This window comes from Penaeus japonicus, unplaced genomic scaffold (genome assembly GCF_977035675.1).
Source record: "Penaeus japonicus unplaced genomic scaffold, GWHDUDI00000001_assembly GWHDUDI00000007, whole genome shotgun sequence".
Taxonomy (NCBI): Eukaryota; Metazoa; Arthropoda; class Malacostraca; order Decapoda; family Penaeidae; genus Penaeus; species Penaeus japonicus.
In genome coordinates this window covers 72,501-80,695 of record NW_028234409.1, presented here as the reverse complement: position 1 = coordinate 80,695, position 8,195 = coordinate 72,501, and positions in this window count along the sequence as shown.

The following is an 8,195-nucleotide window of genomic DNA, read 5'->3' as shown; positions in this document are numbered from 1 at the left end:
AAGGAAAAGAAAAACTGTTATGTAGTGTTTATTTTGTGCCCTGCCTCGCCACGTGGCGTGTCCCCACGTGGTGTTCTGGGACGCTGTGGTGTTCGGTGCCTCTTGGAGCTGTTCTTTGTTCACAACCCTGTGGATAGCACGCCGTCTGCTTAGCCTGCCTCGTGTTGATGACAGATAGACAAGGCGGCCGGCGTAACATTATTAATTCCGGATGTGATATAGATTATCAATTGTACATTATTTATTATACATTATTTATCATAATTATTATATATATATATATATATACTATATATATAGAGCGTATATATATATATGCGGTACTAATAATATATATATATATATATACATGTATATGTAACTATTATATAACATATTAATATATCATACACCATCTATATATATATCATATATATATATATATATATATATAGGAGATATATATATATATATGATATATATATGTATATGTATATATAATAAACATATATATATATATATATATATATATAAATATATATATATACATATATATATTAATATATATATATATATATATATATATATATATATATATATATATATTGAATTTTTTTTTTTACATATTTTTTTTATCATATAAATATATTATATATTTATTTAATATATGTTTGATAATTTATTTTGTTTGTCATTTATTTATTTATTATATATCATTCGTTATATATTATTTATTATACATCAATAATTATATATCTATTTATTATATATTTATTTGTTGTATATTTTTTATATACATTTATTGCACTTCCATTTATTGCACGTCCATTTATTACAGGTCCATTTATTATACGTCCATTTATTGCACGTTCATTTCCTATACGTCCGTTTATTAGACGTCCGTTTATTACACGTCCGATTATCACACTTCCATTTATTACACGTCCATTTATTACTCGTCCATATATTGCACGTCCTTTTATCGCACGTCCATTTATTTCACGTCAATTTATTGCACTTCCTTTTATTGCACTTCCAATTATTACAAGTCCATTTATTACACGTCCATTTATTACACGTCCAATTTTTGCAGGTCCATTTATTACACGTCCATTCATTGCACTTTCATTTATTGCATGTCCATTTCTTGTATTTCAATTTGTTATTTGTTAATTTATTGCAAGTCCATTTATTAAATTTTAATTTATTACATGTCCATTTATTACACGTTCATCGTTTAATATTATGTTAAAGATTATAAATGTTCATTTATGACACGTTTACATGATATTACACGCGTGTGGGCGCCATTAATTACACGGCCTGCGTCTATTATTGCAAGTCCCGCATTTTATTTTCAGTGGGGGGGGGCGGGGGGGGGGGGGGAATCGTCCATTTATTTCTCGTCCGTTTATCATACGTCCATTTATTACACGTCCATTTATTGTAATATACATTTATTTTTATATGTTTATTTTTCATGTTTATTTATTACATGTTTATTTGTAATAAATTCATGTATCATATATTCATCTATTACAGATTTATCTTTTTAAATATTAATTTTTCATATATTTATTTATTATATACTCAGTTATATATATATATATATATATATATATATATATATATATATATATTTCAATTTATCTATTATATGTATATATATCTATACATTTATTTCATATACATTTATCAATCATTTATTTATTTATCATTTTTTATTTATCATATATAATTTATTATATATCATTCGTTATATATTATTTATTGTACATTATTCATTATTTATCCATTTACTATATATTTATATGTTGTATATCTATTATATATCAATTTATTATACGTCCATGCAATGCACGTCCATTTCCTGCACGTCCGTTTATTACACGTCCGTTTATTACACGTCCATTTATTGCACATCCGTTTATTGCACGTCCGTTTATTACACGTCCGTTTATTACACGTCCATTTATTGCACGTCCGTTTATTACACGTCCATTTATTACACGTCCACTTACTACGCGTCCATTTATTACACGTCCATTTTTTACTCGTCCATATATTACACGTCATTTTACTGCACGTCCATTTCTTGCAGGCACATTTATTACATGTCCATTTATTACACGTCCGTTTATTACACGTCCGTTTATTTGCACGTCCACTTCCACCTATAACACGCCAATTTATTACACGTCCATATATTGCATGTTCCTTTTACTACAGGTCCATTTATTACACGTCCATTTACTGCACTTCCAATTATTATAGGTCCATTTATTACGCGTGCATATATTGCACGTCCTTTTACTGCACGTCCATTTATTGCACGACCATTTATTACACGCCGATTTATTGCACGTCCATTTCCTACACGTCCATTTACTACACGTCCACCTATTACGCGTCCTTCATTACACGTCCATTTATTGCACGTCCATTTATTACACGTCCATTTATTACGCGTCCATTTATTACACGTCCATTTATTACGCGTCCATTTATTACACGTCCACTTATTACGCGTCCATTTATTGCACGTCCATTTATTACACGTCCATATATTGCAGATCCTTTTGCTGCATGTCCATTTATTACATTTATTACAGGTCCATTTATTACATGTCCATTTACTGCACTTCTAATTATTGCAGGTCCATTTATTACACGTCAATTTATTACACGTCCATATATTGCACGCCCTTTTACTGCACGTACATTTATTGCAGGTCTGTTTATTACACGTCCGTTTAATACACGTCCATTTATTACACGTCCACTTATTACGCGTCTATTTATTGCACGTCCTTTTACTGTACATCCATTTATTGGAGGTTAATTTATTACACGTCCAATTACTGCACTTCCAATTATTGCAGGTCCATTTATTATACGTCCATTTATTACACGTCAATTTATTACACGTTCATATATTGCACGTCCTTTTACTGTTCGTCCATTTATTACACGTAAATCTATTGCACGTTCATTTATTGCAGGTCCATTTATTACACGTCCACTTATTACACGTTCATTTATTACACGTCCATATATTGCACGTCCTTTTACTGCACGTACATTTATTGCAGGTCCATTTATTACACATCCATTTTCTGCACATCCAATTATTACAGGTCCATTTATTACACGTCCATTTATAACCAGTCCGTTCATTACACGCCCATTTATGGCACGTCCATTTATTGCATGTCCATTTATTGCACTTCCATTTATTGCAATTCCAATTATTGCACGTCCATTTATTCCACGTCCATTTTTAGGACGTGTATTTACTGCACTTCAATTTATTGTAGGTCCATTTATTGCACATTTATTTATTGCATTCCGTTTTTTGCACTTCCATTTACTGCAATTCCAATTATTGCACGTCTATTTACTACACGTCTATTTACTGCACTTCCATTTATTGTAGGTCCATTTATTGCACATCCATTTATTGCATGTCCGTTTATTACACGTTCGTTTATTACACGTTTGTTTATTGCAAGTCCATTTATTACAAATTCATTTTATTACACGTCCATTAATATACGTTTATCTTTTATATGTTCATTTATTACAAGTTTATTGACTATAAATTCATGTATTATATATTCACACTTTATATATTTTCGATTTTGAATTTTAAGTTTTTACATATTTATTTATTATATATTGGATATATTTTTTACATATCTTTTATTACATAAATATATTATATCTTTATTTAATATATATTTCATCATTTATTAATTTGTCATTTATTTGTTTATTATATAACACTTATTACATATCATTCGTTATATATCATTTATCATACATCAATAATTATATATCTATTTATATATATTTATTTGTTGTATATTAATTATACATTTTTTTTATATTTCCATTCAATGCACGTCCGTTTATTACACGTCCGATTATTAGACATTATTAGACGTCCGTTTATTGCACGTCTGTTTATTACACGTCCGTTTATTATACGTCCACTTATCACGCGTCCATTTATTACACGTCCATATATTGCACCTTGAAATGTTTATTTATTACATGTTTATCTATTATAAAGTCATGTATTATATATTCACTTGTTATATATTTATTATTTGAAAATTTATTTTCATATATATTTATTTATTTTATATTCCGTTATATATATATATATATATATATATACAAAATATATATATATATATATATATATATATATATATTATATATATATATATATATATATATATATATTTTTTTTTTTTTTTTTTTTTTTTTTTTTTTTTGTGTGTTTATTGATATTATATATATATATATATATATATATAATTTAAATATATATATATATATATATATATATTTGTAATATATATATATATATATATATATATATATATATATATAAATGTATATATATATATATTTTTTTTTTGTGTATTGATAATATTATATATATATATATATTTATATATATATATATATATATATATATATATATATATATATATATGTGTGTGTGTGTGTGTGTGTGTGTGTGTGTGTGTGTGTGTGTGTGTGTGTGTATATGTATATAGGTGATATCATTGAGATATCATTTGTTATATATCATTTATTATATAGATATTTATTATATATCTATTTATTATAATGTATATTTATTTGTTGTATATTTATCATATATTTATTTATTATACGTCCATTCAATGCACGTCCATTTATTGCACGTCCATTTATTGCACGTCCATTCATTACACGTCCATTCATTACACGTCCATTTATTGCACGTCTTTTTCCTACACGTCCGTTTATTACACATCCGTTTATTACATGTCTATTTATTACACGTCCATTTATTACACGTCCATATATTGCACGTCCATTTATTGTACGTCCATTTATTTCACGTCCATTTATTGCACTTCCAATTATTGCATTTCCATGTATTACACGTCCATTTTTTTAATACACGTCCGTTTATTGCACGTCCACTTATCACTTATTATTGCACGTCCTTTTAATGGATGTTCATTTATTACAGTTCCATTCATTACACGTCCATTTACTGCACTTCCAATTATTACAGGTCCATTTATTACACGTCTATTTATTACACGGCCATTTATTGCACGTCTATTTATTGCACGCCCATTTCCTACACGTCAGTTTATTACAGGTCCGTTTATTACATGTCCGTTTATTACACGTCCATTTATTACACGTCCACTTATTACGCGTCCATTTATTACACGTCTATTTATTGCACGTCCATTAATTGCACATCAATTTCCTACACGTCCGTTTATTACACGTCTATTTAAGTCAATTTTTTGCACATCCATTTTAATATTCATTTGCACGTAATATACGTTTATCTTTTATATGTTTATCTTTTATATGTAAATTTATTACATGTTTATTTACCATAAATTCATGTATTATTATAAATTTATTCATTATATTTTCGGTTATATATATAATTTTTTTTTTCAACATTTATTCTTTATATATTTGTTTATTATAAATATATTATATATTTGTTTTACATACATATATATATATATATATATATATATATATATATATATACATATATATATATATATATATATATATATATATATATGTATATATACATATATATATATATATATATATATATTATATATATATATATATATACATATATATATATATATATATATATATATATTATATATATATATATATATATATATATATATATGTATATATACATATATATGTATATATATATATATATATATATATATATATATATATATATAATATATATATATATATATATATATATATATATAATCATTTATTCATTTGTCATTTATTTATTCATTTTATATCTTTTATTATATATAATTCCTTATATATTATTCATTATACATCTATAATTATATATCTATTTATTTGTTGTATATTTATTATATATTTATTTAATATACGTCCATTCAATACACGTCCATTGCATGTCCAGTTATTACACGTCCATTTATTACACGGACTGCACGTTAGACATTATCAGTTATTATATATTTATTACATGTCTATATTATAATATTGCATATTATCTATTACACGGTATATTATTTATTACACGTTAGATGTTATCAATTATTATATATCATTTAGTATAAATCATTTATTATTTATATTTTATTATATATCACTTATTATGTGTCATTTATTGTATATAATTTATAGTATATCATTATAAACCATATATTATATATCATTTACCATGAATAATTTATCATATATTATTTATTCTATATTATTCTTTACATATCATTTATTACATATCATTTATTCACAAATTATTCATTAGAAAGTATGTATTATAACTTGTATATTATAGATTATTTACTATAGATTAATAAATAATATACTTCTTTTATTATAGATAATATAGATTATATATCATCAATCATAGACCATTTATTATTTTTTATTTATCATAGATAATTTGCTATAGATCATCAATTATAGATAATTTATTATAGGTTATTTGTCATAGATAACTTATACTTTATATATCATAGATTAATTATTAGAGATTATTTCTGATAGATTATTGATTGTAGATTATTTATTATAATTCATTTATTATAGATCATATATTATAATTCATTATAATCATATAATCTATAATAATTACTATATAATAAATAATCTATAATAAATAATCTACAATTAATAATCTATATGACATCAATATCAATATCAATCTATATCAATTAATATAGATAATTTATTTTAGATCATTTATTATAGATTATCTATTATACATCATTTATTGTAGAGCATTTATTATATATAATTTATTATATATAATTTATCATATATAATTTATCATATATGATTTATTATATATCATATGTTATATTTCATTTAATATACATAATTCCTTGTATATCTATTTATCATATATTTATTTATTGTATATGTTTATTTATTGTACATTCATTTATTATACATCCTTGTATTATACACCCATATGTTACACGGTCATTTATTACACATCCATGTATTACACGTCTATTTATTACATGTTTATTTATTTATCACATGTTCCATAATTACGAGTACGTTTATTACACATCCGTTTATTACACGTCCATTTATTACACGTCCATTTATTACACGTCCATTCATTACACGTCTATTTATTGCACGTCCATTTCCTACATGTCCGTTTATTACACGTCCATTTATTACACATCCATTTATGACACGTCCGTTTATTACACGTCCGATTATTACACGTCCGTTTATTACACGTCCAATTATTGCACGTTCATTTATTACACGTCCATTTATTTCACGTCCATTTATAGCATTTCCACTTATTGCATGTCCATTTATTGTACGTCCATTTATTACAGGCCCTTTTATTACACGTCTATTTATTACACGCCCATTTATTGCAGGTCCATTTAGTGTACGTCCGTTTATTGCACTTCATTTTATTGCACGTCCGGTTATTGCACGTCCGTTTATTACATGTCCTTTTCTTAGACATCCGTTTATTACACGCACCCTTTATTACACGTCCGTTAATTATGTGTAATTATTACGCGTTTATTCATTATAAATTCGTTTATCATATATACTTATGTGTTTATTTTTTTAGATACTTATTTATTATACACATATTCATTGTTTATTCACTTAATATATATATACATATATATATATATATATATATATATATATATTTTTTTTTTTTTTTTTTTTTTTTTTTTTTATTATTATTATTTTTTTTTATTATTATTTGTTCATTTATTTGATATCTATTCAATATATATCTATTTATCATTTATTTATTTATCATTTATTTATCTATCATTTATTTATTCATCATTTATTTATTTATCATTTATTTATTTATCATTTATTTATTTATCATTTATTTATCTATCATTTATTTATTCATCATTTATTTATTTATCATTTATTTATTTATCATTTATTATATATCATTTATTATATATAATTTGTTTTATATCATCATTTATTATATATCTATTTACTATATATCTGTTTATTGTATATTCATTATATATATATATATATATATATGTATATATATATAAATATATATATATGTATATATATATATATATATATATATATATATATATGCATATATATATATATATATATATATGTATATATATATATATATA